This window comes from Falco cherrug, chromosome 4 (assembly GCF_023634085.1).
Source record: "Falco cherrug isolate bFalChe1 chromosome 4, bFalChe1.pri, whole genome shotgun sequence".
Lineage (NCBI taxonomy): Eukaryota > Metazoa > Chordata > Aves > Falconiformes > Falconidae > Falco > Falco cherrug.
Window position 1 is genome coordinate 74,597,323 of NC_073700.1, and position 13,313 is coordinate 74,610,635.

Sequence of the window (13,313 nt, forward strand, 5' to 3'; positions counted from 1 at the left end):
AAGGATGTACAGGTATGCATACAAAGATTTCTTTAAAAAAAAAAAAAGCTTTGATTGTTGAAATCTACCATGATGCACTAAACAACCTTTAATTTGAATATTTATTCTATTGTGGACACAATGAAAGAGTCATAGCCACAGAGGCAGCTGGGAATTAACTCACTGCTGTGCTGCATGTGTTTTAATTGTCCAGCCAGCCAGCAGAGTACACTTTTTTTCTGAAGCATTATCATCTTCCCAATTTGAGTCCTTAGCATAGATTCTCTGTACAATTATTAACACTGTTCTACTTCATGCTCAGCCTAATGAACTACTCAGTAGAAATGTATTTCTGTTATTCTTTATGGAGTATGATAAGCAGTATGCTTGATGTTTTAGTAAGTGTTGGGGAGGTATGTCTTTCAGATGCCAGTGGCACGCGGTAGTTCTTCTAAATGCCTAACTGAATCCAATCTGAGGACCAACAATATGGATTTGTCACAGGCATAGTTGTGGAGTTAATTCAGTTTAGAGACTTGTGACTTTTGTTCTTTATTAGAAGTCAGTGATTCAGACCCAGGTTTTCTTATCACAATGATTGCTGTTGCAAATACACAGAAAAAATAGCATAGAGCCTACTGTGTAAATCAAATACAAATGATTCAACCTTGACACATATGATAGATAGGTAGAGGGTTAAAAACCGCTTCACAGAAGTAGTGCGCTCTCAGAAGAGATTGAGTTTAAAAGACAGGTCATTTGCAGGAGAAAACCCACATTTTTAAGTATAAGAAAAAATATTGGGAAAGAGGCATTAAAATCACAGCTTAAGGAAGAATTGGGGGAAAAAAAAAGATGTTAGGAATACATGGAAGTATAGAAAAAGCAGAAGAAAAGAGAGACTTTGGAAGGAGCAAAGCTGCTGTGGGAAGTGCTGTGATGAAGACATTCACCTCATACACGTGTGTGTGGCTTTTTCTAATGTGAACGGCATGCTGAGCTTGGTGTTAAAAGCAAGAATTTTTGTACTGTTTTCAACAGCAAAGGAGAGTTTTATCTGTTCATAGGGATAAGGCTTTGAGGATCAATAGCTCAGGAAGCCCTCTGAAAGGTGAATGCAGATCTTTTTACAAGATGTGGGCCAACATCTGTTTTAGAATACAATTTTTTTTTTGTAATGTCCCGCAGAGTTTTCAATGGATTTGTTCAATTTGCTTCACATTTTTAAAAATTAAAAGGAGCCTACGCTTGTGGTTTCATAGTTTGCATAGGAGTCATTAATAACTTATACACCTTCCAGCCTGACTTCTTTGTCTGACACCTATTCAGCCATAACTATGACAAATTACTCACACAAAGGCTTTTGAGTCCCTGGAAGTACAGACTGGAGTTGGAACCATTCATTTTTCAGAAAATTTAAACTGACTACTTGGTCATTGCCAGATATATTTCGTCAGGAAGGCTTTATGCATGACAAGTGTAGTCTTGCTTGTTCCTGTTCTGGTTCTAGAGCACTTTTTAGCACCTACATTTCTGGGCTGATGCTAAAAAAAAAAAGAATATTTTTTTCCATGAAATATTTAAAATATATTTCTGAATGTCTCATTCTTTGCTGATGGTATCATTTGGCAGAGGAGGATATCTCCAAGATCTAAACATTCTGAATCCATCTTGTCCTCAGATTTGATATAAACTATTACAGAAGATGAAATGGTCAAAAATAGAGCAGCGTCAACACCAATGTAGTAATTTGTTTCATTCCTTTTCCCTCTGGCAAGCAGTGTAATATGACCACCCAGTTGTTCAGGTCTGGAAAAGTCTTGGAGCCTTGTTTTCAGCTTCAAAATTATTTTTCCCTTGAAAACACCTGATACTTACTTTTGACTACTTATTTGTATTGTTGGTCAAGACATCTTTAAATTTAGGGTTAAAGGCTGTAAAAATGAAATATCTCTGAAAGACCAAGTGCAGGATAATTTCAAAATTTACTGGCCATGAACGATACCTTAAGAAGTAAACGGGGATATCTCCTTTCTCCTTTCTTTGATATAATTTACAAAAGTCTTCAGAAAACCTGCATACTGCTCTGCAGTTCAGGAATTATACATTTAAAAAAATATTTTTTGTAATAAGAAAGTTTATTTCATTGAAGTTCACTTTTTCTTTACCATTTAAAGTTGCTTTTCACCTCATAGATTTTCCCATGTTTTAATTAGTTTTACAATAAAAAGTAAGATTATATCAAATACTAATTTTTCAGAATGACTACTTTAACATTTTCCCTACGTTAAATGTTGTCAACCCCTTTGAAAAGGGATTATTTGGTGAACTTTGCACTAATTGTCCGTAAGCTTTACTTAGCATAATTGTCCTTATTTATGTCTTGATTTCACAGACTATGAAGTTGAATCCACTTAACAGAGTAATACCAAGCATCAGCACTGTTGTAGACTAGCACTGCATGATGTGTTTAAGTGGTTTGATTCGAAAGAGGCTAGAAATAAAATATTGCAGTAATCTCAAAACTTAAGTAACTGCTGACAGAGGTTGAATTGAGTTTTGGTTGAGGAAGTGTTGAAAAGCAATGCCCAAATATTTTTGATCCTCACCATGTTCTGATGAAACAGATACCGCTTTTTCGTTCTGATTTTTAGAGGGGTTCTGTTGTTGGTTGTCCATGTCTGTCCCCAAGTTTTGACTGACTGGATGAGTTGTCCCAAAATAGTGTAGACGTTGACATCTGACTTATCAAAGGTCCCTGGCATTTGATTGTCGGATGTAAAATAGTCCATTTATAGTTTTAAATACTAGATTATGTATTCAAGAACAAGCTGGTCATGAAGGGGTCTTTGTTTACCTTTTTCTTTGTTTTCTAAAATCTTCTGAATTTTTACAAAGAACATATGCAATCTTTTTATTTAAACATAGGATATGATTTGTACTTTCTCTAGGCTGTTGGCCTTCCCCCACAGCCATCTTAACCAAGTCCTGTACTTTTTTAAATGTCAACTTTAGCACCTATAGGATGGTGCCAAAGAGGTATGTGCCAGCTAAGGACAGCAAAGCTGTGCTTGTCTTACTGACCTTTGGAAATGTTTCTCACACATGTTAAGCCAGAAGAGCAGGCTATGGGAGTAATTGCCTAAAATGACCTCAACTACCATCTAGATTTGTTTCGGAAAAAAAAGCTACTGAAATGCTACTCTGCCGGTCCTGCTGAGATATGCAAGTCTGTGAGGAAATACCTGTTGTCAAGATGTCAAAAGCCAGAGAAAGTTCTGATAAATATTCTGCATTAGTTCATTACAAAAGGGAGCCACTGGCCAAAGGAATCGGCATGGTCTTGGAACCAGATAGAGGTTTAAATCGGATCGACTTGGGATCAGTGAAATTTTAAAGTTTTAACTTTCTCAGTGTTCCTCCCTTTGAAAGGAAGAAAAAAAAAAAAAAATCAAAATTTCAGCCTTAGAAATATTTCTGAAGTGTTAGCAAAGTAGGTGCTTTAGTTTAAATATGCCAGTGCTTAATAGTAGCTGGAACAGTGATTGGCATAGGGTTTTTTTGTTTAAAAAGCTCTTAACAGTGTAAGAGAAATAAGTATACCACGTCAGGTTATAAATCCTATTTAAAATGGGGAGGAAGGTACACCAATTATTAACATTTAAAAAAAAACAACCCTTTTCCACTGCAAACAGTGGGGTTTGTGTGTGTTTGTTTGGGGTTTGTGTGTGTGTGTTTGGGGTTTGTGTGTGTTTGTTTGTTTTTTCACTTTACCATAGTTATCAAGCAATGCCGGAGATTAGTATCTTATTCAAAGGCAAGCAAGACAGGATTCCAACAATTCTGGGGGAAATGATGAAGATAATGCTTTTTAAAGTTGTCTGATTTTTCAAATACATTTATTTTACCAGTCCTGTATTTTGTTATTTAAACATTATTCAAGCAAATGAACACTTTTAATGCTCAGTTTGGCTCTTCCTTCTGAAACTTTGGAAATATTTTTCCAGTGGGTGTGTACAGTGGAAATAACTACATGAAATCAGTTCTGCAGTAGCACTGTAAAACAATATATGAAATACCAGTTTGCTACTACAAAGCAATAAGACATAGATGTGGCTGAGAAATAGAAAACTTCAAACTTGCCTTTAAAAAGAAACTGTATTGTTGAGAAGCAGTATACCTTAGCGTGCCAAACTACATTTGAAGAAACCTCTAAAAAGCACTGAATTTATCTTACGGTGTTCTATCCAGTGTTCATTTGGTATCTCGCAGGACTCAGTCCTGGATGGCAAAGATAGGAAGTTAAAAATAATGAGCAGAACAGAGGACAGAGGAACTTGGCCAGACATTGATGATGCTGCTTAATAAGTGAAAGCAGAGAACTACGCATACAAGAGAAAGCCCTGATTTGTCCTTAAAATCGCTGTAGGGCATCTGTCTGCTTACGTACATCCTGCTCAGCTTGTAAACGTTGCTCTGGCTGGTAATGAGTAGGAATTCAAGACACCCAAGACACTCTCAGTGCAGAGGAATATGGTGGGCTTTATCCCCATCGGGCTTGCCGTGAGCTGGAAACTACAACTTCACTGGCCTGTAAAAACTGCGTTGCCTTTCTGGTTGGTAGGACCACAGTCTGAAAAGAAGAGAGAGTGGCTTGCTCTTCAGTGCTTTCCATCACTTTTCACACATATCTCTTTAAATATTACGTAGGTATTTTAGATAGGGATTGTTAATATAAAAAGTGATGTAACCCAGTTTCTAGTGAGAACACTAAGGGTGAGAAGGAAATGAACTCAGATGTTCAGAATTAACTATTTTGTGAGTTATATTTTTTGGTAATGCTGTGAAAGAAGAAATAAAAGACCCATTTATACTTTTAGGATGTAAAGCTTAAAAGAAACACCCAAAAGTTTAAACAAACTTCGCTTTAAAAATCATGAATGAATGCAAATGAAGTTGGAGCTACAGTTCATGTAAAAAGTACTTGAAATCTGCCTGCATACATACAACTGATTTCTTGTTGAAATATTCAAGCTTTGAAAACAGTGTCATGTTTATGATTTTACTTGTCTGATGCAACTGTAATGTGATGAAAGTATAATGACAAGAATATTCAGCAATGAAGCAAAAAATAATCTGTGAGAATTTGTTTATATAGAAAAAAAGGCCTATGCTTATACATGTATCACGTATATATTTAAATACTATACATGTATCACATATGACAAAGGTAGTATAAATTTCAAAGAGTCTGAGGGACGATTCTGGTAGAGTGATAGAGGATCTAGTGTAATTCGATTTATTACTTCTACATTTCATGACTGTAGGGATACCTGCCCTATCTGTGTAGTTCTCAGTGTGGCTTTTAGTGACAAAATAAGTAATATAATCGATGTCCCCCTCAGGACAGCGTTGCTCCATGCCTTGTGCAGAAGAGGACTTCAAGGCAGATCCACCATTTCATTTTGACTCTCTCTTATACTTTTGAACATCACATCTCTGGTGGCAAGTTAATTCCATTTGTAGCTTCTAGACTGCTTTTCCACGGCATCTACATGTGTGGAGCAGTGTGCTCAGTGATCCTGTTACTAATTCTCTAGGTAGTACGGCTTCTATTATGGCAGTACCTATGCGCCCTCATCGTGGGTTCTATTGTACTGGATTTATACAGTCACTGCCCTGGTTTAGCTGCTAGTTCGATACCATTGTTAATGCTCATGGAAGTGTATGTATAGAGAGTAGGAATTGGATGAAAGATAAGCATACCATACATATTTTTCTTTGTTAGATTGAGGAAATCAAAGAATAATGGCTTTTGGGGTACATCCATTGGTTTTTGTGTTGTTTTGGTTTTTTTTTTCCTTTAAGAGGCAAGAGTAAAAATGCATGTGCTTTGTCCTTTTGTGCCTGGTGCACTTAAGTACGTAAATTATAACTTTTCCTAGTAATACAAGTGAGTGAATGGAAGCTTACTTTTTTGACTTAGCTCTGTCAGTATGGCTGTACTGGATATTGTGTAAATTCAGCATCAAAAGACTGAGTGATTTTCCTGGATTAATAACCTGAGTTTATGCCATGCTTTTACTAGAGCACTTAGGGAAGAATTGATCGAAGAGGCCCAATGTTAGTATCAAATGAATGAGATTAAAAATAAGCTTCTAGCAAATATGGAATGATTTAGTGTACTCTGTTGTATAAGAGATATGCCAAAGGCTTTAATTTTGGGTGTTGCCAAAATATGCGTGATCTTAAATCCTTACTAGTGAGTCAGTCGTCCTACTAACCAAAATCTTTGAAGTGAAACAAAAAACCTGCAAGTTCAAGCTACATCAAAACCTGACAGTTTTTTCCTAAGCATCTTAAAATAGTGAAATAGGTTCTAAATAAACTGTTGTGCTAGGACAATTCTGTTAATATTAAGCACTTTCAGTGTGATCTCAAATGGTTATTGTTCCAGGTTACTTTAGGGATGGTATTTGATATATCAGATATGTTAGTTCACTGTGAAATGTCTGTGTGTTCAGTTCATTTCTTAGGAATCGATGGCTGTGACAGATCCTGTTACTCGTACCTATGTTCAATTGTATGTAAATTCTCTGTATTTACTTATTTGTTGTATTTATTATAATTTAAAAATTATTTAAAAGTTATTTCTTTCACTTGCTCAGCATTTCCTGTCAACCTTTTCTTTTTTTTTCTTTGACAGTTTTTAAACATGCAGAAAGAAAAACATCTTTCACAGGTTTGGAAATCACTGCTACAAAACGACAAAAAATTCCCCACAAATCTGGAATTATATTTGATAATGTTTAATTGTTTTAATAGTTACGATAAACATTTAAGCTTCACATCTAACACTGTGTACTGGTTGGATACATTTTCAACTTTGTGCATCATCCTTCCATCAAGGGACGTGTTCATATCATGTATATTGTACCAATTGTGGTACATATTTTTCCAAAACTAGGGAAACTGAATTTCCCTTATAACAAAATTATCAGATAAATTTATATTGAGATAGTGGTTCCATTACAGCTGTCTTTCATTTATGACAGGGATCATATACTGTCTCTTTTTCCTGAAGTGTCTGCTAGAATCTTTTCCTTCAAATGATTAGATATTAATGGGGTTTTTTTTTCATATCTACTATTATCCACTAGGCTTGTGATGTGTAGATACTAACATTTGTTTTTAGAAAAAGTACCAGCATAAAACCTTATCTCCTGCTAGCTTCACTCAGCAGAACTTCAGTAGTCGTATGTTGCTTGTTACTGCTAAGGGGCAGGTAGGGAGCCATCTTGTGTAGTTTGTTACATTGGTGATAGCATTGCATCATACACTTTAAACTTGCGCTAATGCAAGGTCTTCAAAATACGGAGAAAACATAATAATAAAGATTTTTCCTCTTCAAGCTTAATATTAAGCCATTGAGGCCATTTGTGCTTTCAGTTCAAATTTTAGCACAGACAGAACAGTAGGGTTCTCTTCAAAGCTGTTGAAATAGCACCTTCTTGGCTTTTTAAGTTTTGCATAATTAAATAGCGTTCAGTTTGGGATGGCGCTTTTCCTTCTTCTTCCTCCTTATTTGTTAGGCATTGTTCCCGGCTTACTTTGTCCCATTGCGTTGTGAAGTTCCCATTGACACGGTAAGCAAGGCCAGCAATAACTTGAAGCATTTGAAAGCATTAAATTACCTTGGATTTGTTTTCAGTTCAGGCAGGATAAAACCTTTCTCTATCTTCTCCACAATTAGCCCTCATTCTTGGGCACTGTTCTCAGCATTGCTGATACTGAAACCCAATGGACATATTCATTCAGATCTGGGATTATCTTTTATTCATGTTGTGCCTTCTCACATACTGTCATGTCAACAAATTACACTGCTATCTTACAGCATAATATTTATCTCTTTCATGGGAGAAATTCATCTTTCATTAGCAGCACCTTTCCAGATGGGTTTTGTTCCAGCCAGGATTGCCTGTATGTTTCTATTGTGTTTATACTAGCTGCCTTCGGGTCTGTGTCCTTAATTTTAACACCTCTATATTGTTGCCTTTGCTGTTTGGCAGTTCAGTTACTTCCTTTAGAAACGAGTGGATCTAGCCTTCTTTTAGACTATGCAGGCTAGACTGGCATGTTCCTTTTGTTATCTGTGTTGATTGCATATTTAATGTTCTCATCAACATTAATATTTTATTACCCTTATTGTACTTTCAAACTTTCTCTGATAATCATTCTTCTACTGTTGTATTCTTACCTACTTATTTTCCTCTACCTGTTAACTACAGCCACACACAGACCTTTTTTGTCTGCTTCCAGGGCTTCATCTGTTTTGCTTTTTTCCTGCAGACTATATAACTGAGTTAATGCAAATGAGGCAGATCTCCTAATTTCCCCCTGTATTTCTTAATTTAAAAACTCATCTCATCAACCGTGCTAGCATTTCTCTCAGCTTTCTTCAAACTTCTCTGGGGCCCATCCACAGAACAGATGCCCATTCATTCAGTAGTAGTCATTTAATGTTTTCCTATCCAATGCTATAGTTTTCCCACAACACTAATTTTTGATCCTCATTATTTTGGTGTTTTTTCCTTCCTTTAAGAAAAATGATGAGAATTTCAATGAAAATTCCCAAGATTCCTTTTCTGTGAGATCTTCAGAGGCATCATCCACACTCTCATTCATGTGAGTTTTATGTTGTCAGCTTTGCTGATACGACAGATCGTCAGTGGGTTCTTCCTGACTCTCGTGAGGGTGTTTTTCAGAATCCCATCCTCCTCTCATGGCCTTGTTTTTGTCAGACAACACATCCTTCTTTCTTCTAGATGTGTTATAACAACAGACCTCTTATTCCAACCCATAAGAGCAAGGCAAACTAAATTAGGCAGATCAGAAACTGATTATTTTACCTTATTTTTGTAACCAACCTCCTCATCTTTTCCTAATATTATTATTCTTAACTTCCTAAAGCTCAGAGGCTCCTTCTTGTTTCCCCACATATGACTTGGCTTTTCCAGTTCTGTTTCCAAGGCAAGGATTTGGGCAGGAAGATGTTAAAATATTGTTGATCTGGTAAATCTTAGAAATTAAATGGTTTTAGTTATTCAAGAGAAGAAAAGGGAGGATTTCATTCATGACAGAGGCATTTTAATGAACTGTGTTTATTTTGTAGACCCAATATGCTCCTGAACTCCATGCCATATTTGTGCCATAGTCTTCATTAGAAGCCACAGAAACTGTTTGTAGGGATAGGGTTGTTTTCCAAAGGAGTAACTGGACAGTTAAAAAAGATGTAAAATCCACATCTTTATCAGCTTTATGAAAAGCTTTGTATGCCACTGCAATTGCTGTAGTAGCTGATTAATGAAGAAGACTTTGTTTGAAATTAAGTAAATATTTTTCCCGTTACAGACCTTCCTATTTGATTTTTTAATTTTTATATGATTTGATTGTATAATTTATCTTATTTTTATTTTTATTTCATCTGCATTCAGTAGCTGAAGAAGCAGTAAATATGCCACCTTCTGTAGCTAATTCTCCAGTGTCGCAAAGTGCAGGACAAGACCTTTCTTTTGCCATTTATCAAACATATAAATCAGACAAGCATATCTCCCACTAACCTTAGTATATCTTAGCATTTTGGTAAAAGCATGCCCATAGGAAAACTGGGATCATTGTATGCTTTTAAACTCTATACAAACCCAAAGATGTTTTCTTTATCAATCAAAGAAATTTAAAACAGTATATTTCTTGCAGTGACACAGTGAAAAAATGAGAATGTAGATTAGTATTTATACTCCAGCATTGATGTCAGTGAAATTTTGGAAGGTGAAATTTCCTCTCTGATGCTTTTTGTTACAGATGATGTTTAAGTGTATGATTACATAAAAATTGTTCAGTTGCTGGTGGGGTTTTTTTTTTCAGTTTTGATGGAAAGGGGTCACTTGCTTTTTCCTGTTTTTTCCCATTTTTAACTTAATTTTTACATGTATTTGCATAGAACTTGTAGCTACAGCATCTAACAATTTCAAAATCCAGAAGATGCTGTACAGCATGTGCAGTATATGACATTATTCCTTACGTTGATGGCTGAAGATTTTCGAAACTTCACATCTCAAGAGAAATACAGCATTTGATGACCCATTTGAGGTGCTGGTTTATAGAGGGAATTACAGCTAATATAGTATGAGTATGATTTGTGATGAAGAAATTGTAGAGGAAGATTTCAAAGTGGCTGGCCAAGTTAAGTGAAATAAACTGCAGGAATAGTGTCCCCTGAGTCCCAAGTGTCAGGAAAACCATATTCCTTTAAGGTACAGAGAACTTCTGCAATTTCATGCTTGGAATATTGCTTTGAGCTTGTTGTTCTGAACTGTAGGTTTTTATTTTTATTTTTTAATTTTTATCTGTTTGGCTAGGCAGAAGGTGCAAAAATCCAATTTTCAATGGATGAGAGTAATGCTGTACAAGTGGAAAGCTATACCTGCTTTGTTAGAGGAGTAAGGACTAAGTTTTTTATTTGTGTCTTTTGGGAGAGAAATTCACATAAGGAGCATTTCTTGTCCTTGTTTGGGGTCCTGTTCCTATTCAGGCTCCATCTGTAGTCCGTGGAGAGGGCTGTCATATGCGGGATGGAGGGAATGTCTGCCTCTGTTGATGCGACTGTCTGCCTTCAATAATGCTTAAGCTTCTGAACAGCTACACTTCAGGGAGTCAAATTTCAGACTTGGTGCCTAACATAGTGAATGCCTCTAAACACCCGTATCTGCTCTGGAGCATGACAGTGCTGTGTTTTCTGCTGTATGTTCTGGAATTACTTTTGGTGTCAAGATATTACTGCAGATGTGTCAAGACCCTGAGCTGAGGGTCAATTCAACTTAACGTAAGCATTGCAAGGAGAAGCAGCCAAACAAATGTCATTACATGTACATACAAATTAGGGTTTTTTTACCTGAACATCAAGCAGGCACACACTAGAGACTCAATTGTTTTGTCATTTTCTTATATGTATTTACCTTCTCCACGTTATCAGCAAATCGACAAGTCTAAAGATTGGCAAGACAGTTGTTTGTGCCCCATAAGAAGTGATGACTGCATAGAGACGATAGTTCACAAAGTTGGAGTCTTCTGTAACATGCTGTTGAGAAAACTGCTGGAATATGTATGCATAGTCCCTTAACCACCAACAGGTGTCATTAAGAGGGTAGACAGAACTGGAAGGGATAAAGCAAAAAACTACAAATGTATAGTTTGGCTAATTAATGAGTAATGGCAATATGGTAGCCACCTGGAGAAACAGGAATGGTGTGAGTACCTGAGAGGCAGCAAAAATGCAGTTAAATTCTTTGCATTGATTAGGGTAAGACTGTCGTGGTACTGCATGTAAAATGTGCCAAAGGGAATGTGACTGGATGTAATGGGATATAATTTAGTAAAGAGACAGTTCAGATCAATAACAAGACAACTACCTGACACTGAGATCTATACAATTGTGAAAGAGCTTTCTTAAAGGAAATCTTAAAAGCTCCATCCTTCAAGACACTTAAAATTAGAGTAGGAAACATCGGAGAAAAAATCTATTTTGACAGGAGATGTCTCTTTCTCTCACTTTCTCTTCTAAAGCACCCACAAGTATTGCTGTAATACTTGGGTGCTTCAGGATGGACTAATGGGACTTTTATCTGTAATTTGTATGATTTTCTGGTATGTTCAGTCCTCTGAGTAGCCTGAGTACTTTTGTGATGTGGTCTATTGTCTAATGGGTTTTCTCCATCTGGATTAACGCTTCCTAAGTGAACTCTGTCTTGGGAACTACAACAGAATGTTTTTGGAATTTTGTATCAGTGTATGTTCTTGATAAAATTTATAGTTCATGTGTTAATTTGTTGTCAGATTTATTTTTGTAAGCATGTCAGTTCTGCACTTACAAGCGCTGTGAAAAACAGTCATGTTCCTCCTTTTTATCTGTAGCAGTACAGCACATGCAAGTTAGTAATGTTTTAAATGTCGGCATGAACTACCACTTACTGAACGGCAGTAATTTACAATAGTTCTATCTTAGGAAAACCTGAAATGTTCAGAGTTGTGGTAGCGTTGGGTTAATGGTTGGACTCGTCTTAAGGGTCTTTTGCAACCTTAATGATTTTGTGATTCTGTGGAGAAGTACGAAGAGGGACAACTTCTGTTCTATTTCCACTAGGTTTGAGGAAAATGAATAGATAGGTTTACATCCCGAGTATGTTCGGTATTACTATGTTTTCATGCACCTGTGACAACTTGCCTTGCTTTGGAAATACTGACAATTGAAATTAAATCCCCAGGCAATTCTCATCTCCAGATAACATGAACTAAACCAGAAGTGGGTGTAAGGAGAACTTGAATGTAAGAGGACTGGTGATACGGAGGGAAGGCAATGGCAGCATCAAGTGAGGGGTTTGGGAGTGGGATAACTAATATTCTGGGGAAAATCCCTGGTGCATTAATGAGGCATGTGCACAATCCAAACTGCTGCTTAGTTCAAAGGATGTTTTTAATACAAATGAAAACATGGTAGTGTTACGACTTCTGTAAACACGGGGAAACTTCCAAAGTACTGAACTTAAACTCAGGTTGGGCCATTCCGTCTTAGAAAACAAGTGCTGCATCCACCCCAGGCACAGCCCCACTGTGCTGAGCTTCAGCTGCTAGCAGAGCAGCCTGTCTCCCTCCCAGCCCTCGGGTCTCTCGCCTCAGCAATCCACTCGCACTCAGAGCTGTGCACACAGCCATCCTCCTCTTGTTCATGTTCAGCATCTCTTCCTTCCAGTAAATCATGCCTCTGTCTCTTTTTCTTCTGTTCAGTTCCTGGACGGAGGCTGGACAGCTCCTTCAGCCTGTTGGAAGGGCAACAGCAGTTCTGTTCTCCTTTTCAAAAATAAATAATGCCGCTTCTTCCTTGTTTCTCAAATCCTACCCAGATGATCAGAATATCGCAAGAATTCTTTATACAGTAGTGAACCAGTATACTGCTTCAAATATTCTTAGGAAGATTAGACTTAATGTGGTAACTTTTATTAAAGATCTGAAGAAAGGTGGAGAGAGATCACTAGTTCATGTACTGGTTATAAAGCATGCAGTTTAGAAAAACAGAGGTTAAAAGGGTTAGTTTATTAATTTCAATTTCTGCCTTTGTTAAACAATCTTGATTTTGCTGCTGCTTCTTTTTCTTTGTTGTTTGCTTTGTAGCTTTTCTTCTGGCATAGACTTAATGTAGCTTGTGGCTGCATAAAGAGTAGAAGGAGAACCTATCTGTAATTTCTGAGTCTTAACCTTGAATCCTAATACTCTTCTGCCTG